At 35.4% G+C, this 12,821-nt stretch overlaps 1 protein-coding gene across 4 annotated transcripts in view; it reads left to right on the top strand.

Annotated features, from left to right (window-relative positions):
* LRFN5 (leucine rich repeat and fibronectin type III domain containing 5) overlaps nucleotides 1–12,821 on the top strand; it is a 251,407-nt gene that overhangs the window by 114,180 nt on the left and 124,406 nt on the right. For 3 of the 4 annotated variants that reach the window (XR_003913599.1, XM_029952656.1, XM_029952653.1), the window contains exon 2: nucleotides 6,925–7,097. The exons of the other annotated variant lie outside the window; for it this stretch is intronic. The gene's annotated coding sequence lies outside the window, so the exon portion shown is untranslated. The remainder of the gene's footprint in view (nucleotides 1–6,924; nucleotides 7,098–12,821) is intronic. 4 annotated transcript variants of the gene reach the window in all.

Below are 12,821 nucleotides of genomic sequence, written 5' to 3'. Positions count from 1 at the left end.
TTTTTAAATATAGTTTGTTAAGCATTTTTATCAGAGCTTAAACTTGATTAAAAATGAAGAAACAGCTACCATCACGAAAGCACAAACCAATCCCTATCCCCACTACTAAGCACTTTCTTTCACCTCACATTTCCCAAATACCAAAACTCTACACTTTTCTTTGATTATTTACTAAAAATGGAAACTATCAATTAAAAGCAGGTAGAGGCTCTATTCAAACCTCAGCCTAGGAGGGCACTCAGCCATTAGATAATTTACCATACCGCATTCCTGGTAGAAAATCTAATTCCTGTTCTGACAATAAAGATGCACTGGTAGACTCTAGTACCCAAAGCAAGGAGAAATTTAGTCCTTTATGTTGACTAATGGATTTCGTTTTTCCCCAGTCTTTCTGTGAGGCACCCTGTAATCCAGATGTGATTTGATAAGGACCCAATTATTCACTGCAGTGTTAATCTTGATGTTCTGGTTATCCCTTTTCTATTAATGAATGCTAAGACTGCAGCCTGCAACTGTTGGCCCCCAAAGGTCACTCAAAGGCACGTGGTGTGCCATTACGTAGATTCACATGCAGTTGAGATAAATAATTCAGAGAGAGATCCCATATGCCCTATGCCTAGTTTTTCCTAATAGTAACCTGTTATAACTTTGGTACGATATCTAATACTGTACTGACATTGAGACAATCTACTTACCTTAATTCAGATTTTATCAGTTTTACATATACTTGTGGGTATTTACATTTCTTTTTCTAAATGTATCACATATGTAGGAAAATATAAACTGTGCAATATAGAATAATTTTATCCTCACAATTTTCCTGCTACTCTTTATAGTCATGGCTGCCTCCCTTTCCATCCCTAACTCCTATCTAGTATATTTAATGTTAAAAGAAGAGATGTACTTATGTATTACTTGTATAATGAATATTAATAAACAAATGGTACACACACTTTATCATCTTCATATTAAAAAAATAGATCTGGCTTCTACAAATTTATGCATGAGTCAGAATTCTGAGGAGGGTACATAGTATAATGTGCATGTTCTGAAATTCTAATTTTTTTACATTTGTTTATTTTTGAGAGACAGAGCACAAGTTGGAGAGGGGCACAGAGAGAATGAGACACAGAATCCAAAGTAGGTTCCAAGCTCTGAGCTGTCAGCACAGAGCCCTACATGAGGCTCAAACTCACAAACCGTGAGATCATGACCTGAACCAAAGTCAGACATTCAACAGACTGAGCCACCCAGGTGCCCCTGAAATTCTATCTGAATGTGTTTTGAAAAGTTGTTATGTTTAGGGAGTGTAGAGGATTATGATTTCTTTATGAAATAATTTCCCAGTTCACCTGCAAGAGGTGAGGTGGAAGGAAGAAAGGAAGAGAGAGAGTGGGGGAGGATAGGAAAGAGAGACAAAGAAGAGAAGATAGGAGGGAAGAAAGGCAGGAAGAAGAGAGAGGGATGGTGAGACAGAGTTGGCAGATACAAAGGGTCTAAGTGGATCATGCATCATGGAACAAAATGGTCAGAGGTAAATTGAGATAAGAAGACACTGATATTTAGGTTTGCTACTATGTAATAGTCAGCTGTGATCATGTTCACTGTAAGCACCAGTGTTGTCATAACTGTCATGATTACCACACATGACATCTCATCTTGATATGAAACTTACTTGGCACTCTGAACAAAGGAATAGAAAGAGATAAAGCATAAAGTGGAAATCAGTTGAAAAGTAGGTTGAAATGTAGAGATTCTTGATTTATATAAAGCATAAAACTTTTTTTTTGCAGTTTAATTATACAGATATGTGCACACATGCAATATACAAGTAATATTCACAGTGACATTATGATGTTGGTTTTACTTAAAACAATTATTACAATTGTTTTAAAACCAAGAAACAAAAAGTTAAAGTAAATCATTAAGAGTCATTATGTCATCATATGTCACAGTGACATTATGATGTTGGTTTTATTTAAAACAATTATTATAATTGTTTTAAAACCAAGAAACAAAAAGTTGAAGTAAACCATTAAGAGTCACTGAAGATTGATGGAAGAAGTGAGGAAGGAAGGGAAGGAAGAAGACATGAAATGAGAGCCAGGAAAGAGGAAGGAATGAAGGAGGACAGAAGAAAGCACTACATGTAGATACATATAGTTAAAATAAAAAGCATATCAATAAGAACTTGTTGATATTTTAAGTGAAAAAGATTATTATTAGAGTCATAGGCTGATATGCAGATTAGTGTATCCCTAATATCTGCATACTGACCTCTGCCAAACCACTAAGAGTGACAAAAATATTGTACTTGATTCTTCCATGTGTTCCAAGAAGCAGAGCAGGGCTGACATTTATGTTCTCAGCGCAGATCATGAGCTAGGACAGCCAGAAGTACCAGGGCAGTTCTCTCCCTTCACCAGAGGTTGAAGAATGTGCCACTCAGTTGACTTTAGGAAGAATACAAAATGTTTCCAGAACTTTGAAATTCAAAGACATTTCAAGAATTTATCGTATGAAAGATTTACGTATTGAAGTTTTTTGTTACTATTTTGGATTTTGTCATTTAAAGGAAATATTAGTTGTGAAAGAAAAAATATTTCACTAGCCCAAACTTCAGTTGGGACTACATTACACTTATTTAGTTTTGCATAAGACTTTTGTAACCACAACCTAGTAAATAAAAGTTTTATAACTAAAACCTGATTTTCTTCACTAAATCAGTTATTAATTTAGTTTGTTTTTTGTGATGAAGAATCTATTGTTGTACATTTTTTCATGATTATGAAATTTAATGAATTAATGTGTTCCTTAAAAACAGTGCACAGCCAACACCACCTCGACCTTCTCTCTGCCCATCCCAAGGAAGTCTTCACCTGGGGTTGTATCTTATTGAAATATAGCATCACTTAAAATTATTTTCTTGAGTTGTTAACAGGAAATTACAAATGCTGTAATAAAATTTTTAGGTCATCAAGATTTATGTTTTACTTCACTGCTGAACTCTTGCTATTAGATGAAAGGAATGATTAGTTGTTCTCATTTACAGTGTGGCATTTACATTAAGCAACAAATGCTCTAGTGGTGCATTAATTTATTTATCATATCCTGGATGTGTACAATAATTTGTAAACATTTGCCTATAGCTGAGTATGTAACTCTACACTTTTATTCAATAACACAAATGCATTTCCATATTGAACTAGTGCCTCTAATTTAATTTTAAATTAGGTTTAATAGTACTGGTGATGAGGTAAGCATGTTTTAACAATAGTATTTATATAAATTCCATGAATATTTATTTAAGAAAAACCATTCATATGAAATAATTTCTGATTTTTAATTTATTTATTTTGAGGGAGAGAGAAAGAGAGAGAGAGAGAGAGAGAGAATCCCAAGCAGACTCCAGTATGTCAGCATGGAGCCCAACGTGGGGCTTGATCCCACGAACCATGAGATCATGAACTGAGCTGAAATCAAGAGTTGGACATTTAACTGAGCCCCCCAGGCACCCATGATAATTTCTAATTTTATTCTATATTTCTGGTCCAAATGTTTTTCAAGTTACTTATCTTAATAAAATAGCATTTTTGGAGTAGTCCACTAAAGATCATGGTTATATTATGCCAAATAATATATTATCAAATTATTATCAAGTGAGTGACTAAATTACAGTGAAAACATCTGATTCATTTATTCATATATTTCAAAACAGCTGGCTTTTTACATCATGTAGACCAAACATCCAGATGACTAAATGTTTAATTTTTAATCATTTTCAATACAAGGTAGACCTAATTAAAAACTAATGAAGTTTAGAGATGGCATAGTCATAACTTTTCAAACTTGATCTTTAAATCAAAGGAAATATTTAAGATTATGTTACTGCTACTTATAAGTATCTTCACGGTTTCTTTAGTGTTTAATGTTGTAAAATTTAGGGCAACCTTAGGAAGAATGTCCTTAGGAAGACAACACTATTGCATGTCTACAATGAATTCTAACCCATTATTGGTACTTTCAGATGTATGATACCTTGAAATAATTACATGTTAAGAGAGAAGTCGAGTAGTGCAATCACTGCTATGATTCCAATCCAGGTTCATAAGACTTTGAAGTTCTGCCTTTATTGATAGTGAGATTTGAATCAAAGTGTATGTTCAGACAACTGATGAGCACTAAGCAGAGACATTGTAGAGGGAAGAAAACTTCTTTAGGAGCTGGAAGGGGTCATCAGTCCGATTTGAAAAACGAATCCCCTAATAACGTTCCAAGTTTTGCTCGTGTTTCCTGAGTTCTTTTAGAGTTTGGTGTTGGCATCCAAGATAATTGTTGGAGGAAGAACCATATTTCTTGAGAATGCATGTACATAAACAATAACATTTGCCAAATTTTCTAAGACTATGGAAGAAGGCCAACAACTTGAAACTGAGAAACTGATCAGAATTTCTTATAAGATGTTTTATTTCAAGATATCAAGTAGAAAGGAAAATCTTAGTAAGATCACCCTAGAAAATTGCAGTATTAGAATACCAATATAAAAATCTACTATTTTTGGCATTGCACTGACCAAAATATATGGACTAAAAAAACCCAGTACCTTGCTTGTGTTTCTTTACTATATATAGAATCCTATAATGGTTTTCTGAAATCTCCATTCACATCATCAGATGTAAGAGCACTGAGTTGGGGGGTGCCTGGGTGGCTCAGTCAGTTAAATATCAGACTTTGGCTCAGGTCATGATCTTCATGAGTTTGAGCGTCTCATCAGTTGAGCTCGAGCCCCATTTTGGGGTGAGCACTGTCTCAAGTGAGCTCAAACTCCTGCTTTGGGTGAGCCCCACGTGTGTGTGTGTGTGTGTGTGTGTGTGTGTGTGTGTGTCTGGCTCTCCCTCCCTCCCTCTCTGCCCCTTGTAGGGTTTCTCCTTTCTCTCTCTTACAGATAATATGTGCTTTGGGGCAGCCAGCACATAGTAAGTGCCTGATAACATTTTCCCTTTTGTTACAGTACCTTTTATCATTAATAAACAATATAACCATACATAAAAATAACTTTAGATGATTGGGATTTGGATAGAATTGAGCAGTTACTATACTCCTTATGATAAAATGAAGACATGGAAATACTGTTGATCATCAGTCTTTTTTTGTTGTTAGTATAATAGTTCAAGGTATTTACATTTTGCTCTTGCTTTGTACTACCTCTTTACTACAGAGAGGGCACATACTCAGAGCCTCAATAACAGGCTTCTTGGGCTAAACATTTTACTTCTAGGAATTTATTATAAAGGCATTCACTAATATGTGTGCATGGATAGATGTATATGGACATTGATTATATCATTTAATAATATGATCCTGGAAACTTCCTAATTTTCAACTGGGATACATTATGAGCAGATTATATTGTATGCATATGATTGAAACTCACAGATAAGAATGGATAGGATTGATGATGATAGAAAATAGGAGTGACCTCCATGGTGTATGAAATAAAAGGAATAGAGGAAAGCAGGGTATAATATTATATATGTATAAAATACACACACTCGCATTTATATATGCATAAAATATTTCTGAGAGGATGTTCTAAAATTTGAAATTTTTGTGTTTGGATTTCCTGTATTTTTATCATGCATATAAAATGTAAAAATTAGTCTAAGATATTCATGGAAGGAAATAAATAACAAGGCAAACAGTAGCTGTCTCAGGGTGGTTGGCATATGATTGATTTATATTCATGTGTGTGAGTGGTATGTCTGAGTTATTCTCTGATTCTATAAGACACATCTTTTGTAATAAATGTAAATTTAAAAAAGATAGCACTGGTTGGCAGATTCATAAAGGTGATTTGAAATAAACTATAATTTACTTTCATCCCACTTACCATTAATTCGTGCATTGATTTTTAGCATTTCTGAGTAATCTCAATATAAATTTTCAGCAGTAGCTTTACTTCTTTTTTTAAGATCCTAATTATCAGCTATTTCAGGACAATATAATCATCCTGTTCAATTTTAACTTTACAAGATTTTTCACACATTTTTACAAAGGGAGGCAGCAAAAACAATAAACTAAACCTGAATTGTCTTTGTGTCATCTTATATGGTTCTTATTAATACCCTTGGAATTGTATTATTCCTCACTTTTTCTTCTGCAGACAAAATAAGTCATAGCTTAAGGAAAATTACAATGCCTTTCTTCATTTCAAAGACATTTTTGAAAATTCAGTCTATTCTTACATTAAAAATGATAGTGCCTGGATATTAATTATTATGTAGATGTTAGGGGAAAGAAATTTAAATATTGTATTTCATAGATCTAGGTTAGTTATAATTTAGGTTAACATGGGACCCTCCGAAAAAGGTAGAAATCAGGAACCATCTGGGATGAGGTTAAACTACAAAAGGCACATTTGAGTATTTCCTTCATAGACACATGTGTTTCAATAAGTAGATTTTCTCTATTGAAGAAAATACAGGCATCACAAGACTGTTAGTTGCACAAGGAAGGGATTTATGAGCTTCATTCACTGCTGTCTCCAGGTTCACGTGCCTGGTATATGTACTAGATGACGATTAAACCTTTATTGACATTTGTCATTTTTTAACCATAGCCTGCAAGTTGAACTAATTGCAATGTAAAGAAAGTTGAGCTGCATAGCTTTTGTTCAAACTGTCTTCAATCATGGGATAAGAAAACTTGTACAGATGAAAACCAGAATGCTGACCTATCTGTGGGAATCAGAGCGTATTGCGCATTCCACCAGAAAGCCTTATTATGCAAATCTATTTAAATTCTATTTAGCGATGTTCCTGATACGCTTTGAGATTGAGCACACAGTTAACAGCAACTCTATGGTTCCAAGATGCTTTATAAACATATTTTGATGCACTTTTTTTTGTGCTTGTCTCCTTTGAGGACTCCCTGTAACCATTCAGCCGGGTGCTGGGGAGATGTGTGATAGCTGAGCACCCTTCTGACACCCTCCTCAGAACCAGCCTTGGAGATGCTTTCACCCCGTCCGTCTTCTTGGGCAGCCAGGCAGAGGGCGGACTCCTTCACAGCCGTGAGGAACGCTTCTGGCTTCAGAAGTAAGTGGGCTGCATTCGGTTTGATCACTGCCGGTGGTTTCAAAAACACTGAGAGGAGGCTAACTGGAGATCTTGCAAATTAGTACACAAAGTAAAGTCCACATTGTTCATCACTGACTACCTCACTCCTATTTTGAGTTCTGTCTTTCTGAAGATACAGTTACTCTTTTTTATGTTGATAACCTGTATCTTTATGGGATTTTCTGATCTCTTTTTCAGACTTGTTTCACGTGTTGATCATGATTTATATTTGTAGCTTTGAGGCCTAGATAGGGGAAAGATTACAATAATAATGTTTGCACGTGAGCAAATGGATTCAGAATGACCAAGTATTTTATTAAAGTTGCTTGGCTAATGAATTATGAATATGGAGTAAAATCTTTCATCTTTTGATTTTTAAAGCTCAAGTGCCCTTTCCATGACTGTGATGTCCAGTGGCATATGGAGGGTAAGAGACTGGTGCAGGAAATGGCTCTTCTCTTGATTGGTTGGTTTATTGAGTGACATCTTCTCTGTGTCATTGAAGGAGAGTTTATGGCAGCTAATAAATACACATACTTAAAAAAATAAAAGAGGAATCACAGGCAGGGAAATGGATTGAACTTGGGACATGAACAGTGTGCAAGATGCATAATGTAATATATTATACAGTACCCCCAAACAAATCCCAGCTGCATATCTATCTTTGGGCTTTTTAATTACTGGGGCTTTCAGATAAGTACATCAATTACATGATTGTTTATGTTTATAGTATTTGAAAAGTAAAAGTGGTATCTTGGGAAGTGTTCAGACTTTTCTGGTTCACACTTATAATCCCTTAGTCATTTTTCTAGTTTACGTGGTTGAAATTTGACATCCTTCTTTTTGCCCTTCTTCCAAATTCTTGATGTAGGCATCCCTTACTTCTATTAGGGACATATTTGTGTCAAAATGTCACCACACAGAAAATGATTCTGAGTGCACTTTAATAGACAATAAAAGTCTAATTTAGCATACATTGTTTCTTGTAATTAGGTGCTTAGCAATTAAAACTTCCTCGAAAAGAATGGATAGAAAATAACCTTAGATTTATTTTACAACATATTACAGCTTTAGTATGCCAGAAACAGGTCTGTGTCCTTAAGGGAACAGAGACTCTTGTTAAGAATTTATTTCTGAATCATGGTGCTACCTATTGGATAGTTAAAACAGGCATCCGGTATGTTGCTAGTGTACCCAAAGTGATGTAGAAGGACTACTTTTAAGACATAAACAGAAAGGATATATTAGGTTACATTGAAGTTAATTCATTATAACTATAACTGTAGCATAAAATGATGAGTCTGAGCATTCAGAAGATAGATTACCAATTGTTATTTCAGCGGAGGTTTTTTCTATGCATATTTTATTACCTTGTACTCTTTCCGTAAATCCTTTATTCATTTATCTTAAAAATTGCTTTCTTTGTTTCTGTCCTTGAGCTTTTTATTAAATCAAGTGACTTGAGGAAGACAATCCAGATTTTTCAGATTTTGCTCTTTTTAAAGAAATGGAGGTCCCTAATTAAGCTTGAGTTGATTCCACATATTTTGAATATATGGAGATATGTAAGATTTGCTTCTCAAAGACAACCCCTCAAAAACCTACAGAGCTTTTATATGCCCCAACAAAAATTAGAAAATTAAGAAAATTAATAGTTTTTGTTTTCCACAGATAAAGCTGACTTTTTCTAAATAAAACATCAGACTTTATGAAAGCTGTTAGCATGGAAAATATATTTACTGACATAGATTCCCTAGTGTAAAGCACAAGACTTAGAGAATTCAAATATATTTTCATTTACTAATGGCTATAATCAAGGCCAAAGGATTTATTTAATTAACCTGGAAATAGAAAGCTAAACAGAAATAATTTATATATTGAGAAGGACTCTTCTGAGTTAATGCTTAATTCAATTTTTAAATTACCAGTCCATTAGTCTGTAGGAGTAGAACCTCTTTTTCCCTTTCTATTTGGGTTTTTTTTTTTTTTTTTGGAATAACATGAGGCTGAAAGTCTTGCATGGAATTAATCACCCTGAAAAACAGAGAAAGTAAATACTTTCCTAATTAGGTTCTTCAAATTTCAAATAGCTCATTGAAAATTCATAGCACATCCATTAAAAATCCCTTTAAAAATAAATGGAATACTGGGAACTTTCTTAGAGGAAGTAAAGCATGGTGAAGTAGGTAAAATAATGAGGCAATGGAGTATCTGTTACTAGTATAGGACAAGTGAGGTGGCAGTGGTTGTTATGATGGTTTTTTTTTCTCACTGTGGCATTTTCAATTAGCCTTGGCCAGTAAAATAGTACTTGTGTCTGTTTCTACTGTTCTTTCTTGGTTAACTAAAGCACTGTGATAAATTTAAATAATAAACAATAATATCTGAACAGGAGATGTGCATGCCTGTCTAATTATCTGAAGATAATTTACTATACACATGGCAGTAACGATGATCACTCCACCAGCCTAATATGCATTCTAAATATTCTAAGGATTATTACTGACATTAAATATATAATATTTAAAAGACTTTTATTTTTCTGAAACAAATTTTCCCATGTTTAAGACTTGTGCATTATCAACTCTGATAACATTAACAGTGGCTTAACCATTTATCATAATAATATATTATCATTAACACCTTCCAGTACTTTTTTTAATTTTAATTTTTTATTTATTTATTTTTTAAATAATCTATTACCAAGTTGGTTTTCATATAACACCTAGGGCTCTTTTTTCCAAGTGCCCCCCCCCCCAGGACAATCACCCCCTTCCCCTCCCCACCTTCCCCACTCAGCCCTCAGTTTGTTCTCAGCATTCAAAAGTCTCTCATGATTTGCCTCACTGCCTCTCCCCAACTCTTTTTCCCCCCTTTCCCCTTCCCATGGTCCTCTATTAGGTTTCTCCTGCTAGACCTATGAGTGAAAACATATGGTATCTTTCCTTCTCTGCCTGGCTTACTTCACCTAGCAAGACTCCATCCATTTAGTAAATATTAATTTATTGAATTCTTCCATTATCTCTATGAGGTGGTTAAAAAATATATATAGGTTATCAACCAGATCGATATTTTTTACATGTAATACCATTCAGTATGTATTTATATACTTGAAATTGTCCTAGATACTTGTTCCATAAAAACATACATGGAATATTAGAGTTATTGATAGAACAAAGTAATATGCTAACTATGAATGTCAAAGTGGTTAATGAATTAGGTTCAATAACCCTGAAAGGTAGAGCAAAGAGGAAACATGTTAAATCATTCAGTGCTCATTTTAAAAAGAAGGGAGAATAAAATTCTTAAGAAAGCAAACTTTATAATGATTCTCACAAATATATGCTTTCAGTGACAACCAGTTCCAAATTAATATACCTAAGTGCCTTAAATTTAACATGTTACTAACTAAGCTCTTGGTCATCTTCCCAAATATGCATTTTTGATATTTTTTTTCTTTAGGATTTTATTTAAATTCAAGTTAGTTAACACATAGTGTAATATTAGTTTCAGGGATAGAATTTAGTGATTAATTACTTGTATATAACACCCAGTGCTCATCCCAACAAGTCCCCTCCTTAATGCCCATCCCCATTTAGCCCATTCCCCACCCTCCTCCCTTCCCGCAACCCTCGGTTTTTTCCCTTACTTACTCTCTTTGATATTCTTGAGCTCTGTAAATGTCATCACTTATACCAGAAAAAAGATAGGAATCATCCTCTCACCTTTCTCCTTCATTCCACAAATTCCATCACCTAATATGGTCAAATTTACTTACATCCATTTTTCCCCATTTGGGACCATTAGTACTCTGGTCCCAACTACCATAATCTCTCCTGCACTATTACTCCAGAGGCCTCCTAGATCATCTGCTCACATCCACCAAGCACCAATTCTGTCTCTTCTCCATAGCCAGCCAGAGAGACACACTACAAAATTGACATGACATGCCTCTTTAAAGACCGTTACTCAGAATTTAGACAAAATCTGTTCTGGCTTACCATGCTCAAATGTGCTAGCACTTTTATAAATGTCCCCACTCGTCTCTCACTACACTCCTCTCCTTTCCTGTATTCCAGCCACAGAGGCCTTTTGGGCCTTCTTCTGCGTCATGTGACCTCGCACCAAAGTCTTCCTGTGCGGTTCTTTCTTCCTCAGCAGATCACCACTCCCAATTCTTTTCTGCTTAGTATCTCAACACAATAGTCACTTCCTGAAGGAAGCCTTTCTTCTTCTGCTGGACCAGATCATCTCATTATTATTATTATTATATGGCCCCACAGCACTGCATAACTGAAATTCATTACAATGTTGTGTCTCTTTGTGCAGTTATCCAATATTGACCCTTCCTTTCAGACTGTAAGCACCATAAGGTCATGATCTATGTGCATTTTGCTCATCATGGAAACTTCTTTTTATTTTTTAGGCCCTATGAACATGGGCCTAGATCCCCTCTCCCCACCCATCCCCACCATGGGGGCTTCAAGGACATCAACTAGAATAGAAATTTTAAGTATCAACTGTTAGATCTCTTTGTTTTTGTGTTTTCTTGTAGTCAAAGTGTGGTCCAGTTTTATTGTAGGCTCGCCATTCTCAGTGGGTATTTATTTTGTTGGTGCCCTTATACTGCTATTCTCTCCTCTTCTTAGTCTTGGCTACATTCTCTAGGGTCTTATCTTCTGATAGGTGATGGATGAAAACCCTGGTCTTGGTGTTATGAAGTGGGAACAAATGAATCCAGTTGGAATTTTTGTTTAAAAATAATTATAGAACAGTAGGGGAGGGAAGGGTATTGCAATGCAGAAATAACTACCCTAAGGGGCACCTGGGTGGCTCAGTCAGTTAAGCATCCGGCTTCAGCTCAGGTCATGATCTCAAGGTTCGTGGGTTTAAGTTCTGCGTCAGGCTCTGTGCTGACAGCTAGCTCAGAGCCTGGAGCCTGTCTTCGGATTCTGTGTCTCCCTCTCTCTCTGACCCTCCCCTGCTTGCGCTGTCTCTCTCTGTCTCTCAAAATAAATTAAAAACAATTAAAAAAAAAAAGAAAGAAAGAACTACCCTAAGATAACTAGTGATGGAAAGCTGCAAATAGCCATGTGAGCTTAGTGGAAAAAAGTTTTTCCATCTGAGATTATGCAAATATGCTACTTATTATAATTAGAATTTGAGCCTCAGTGATAGGTTTCAACTTTGCACTATTGTTGTTAATGTGCTGATGTGTTGTCTCAGGTGAAAATTCCAGAAGCTAAAGAGATAATGCACAGTTCTCCCAAAAGCCCTTAAGTACTGACACCAAAACTAAAAACGTCTTAGCTGGCAATACTTGATGTAGAAAGGCCACTGCTCCTTCTGCCTACTGTGAGTTTTAGCTCTGTGGGTTGCTAATACTATAGCTCTTACTGTCAAGTGTTCTGGGTTGAGGTCTGAATAAATGCTTTGTTTTAGGAGACAATGATTACTTTACATTTAGGAGCAAAAGAGGTTGATGTCATGTGGAGAGTGCTCCTGGAACCTGACATTAGATGCGTGGCAACAACCTTTGCTGTGTACCACTGGCTATGAAATTCATTAGAAAAAATCCAGTAAGTACAGACTTAACCTAAGTTATTATCCCAGGTATTGTGGTGAACACCCTGCTTTATTGACTGTGCAGCTAGCCTCTCATGTCACTGTGGGCTGCTCTAGGGGTATTTTAACATATGCCAT

The sequence above is a fragment of the Suricata suricatta genome, chromosome 9 (assembly GCF_006229205.1).
Source record: "Suricata suricatta isolate VVHF042 chromosome 9, meerkat_22Aug2017_6uvM2_HiC, whole genome shotgun sequence".
NCBI classification, from domain to species: Eukaryota; Metazoa; Chordata; class Mammalia; order Carnivora; family Herpestidae; genus Suricata; species Suricata suricatta.
Note: the sequence above shows the minus strand (reverse complement) of the source record. Positions and strands in the feature narration are given on the sequence as shown.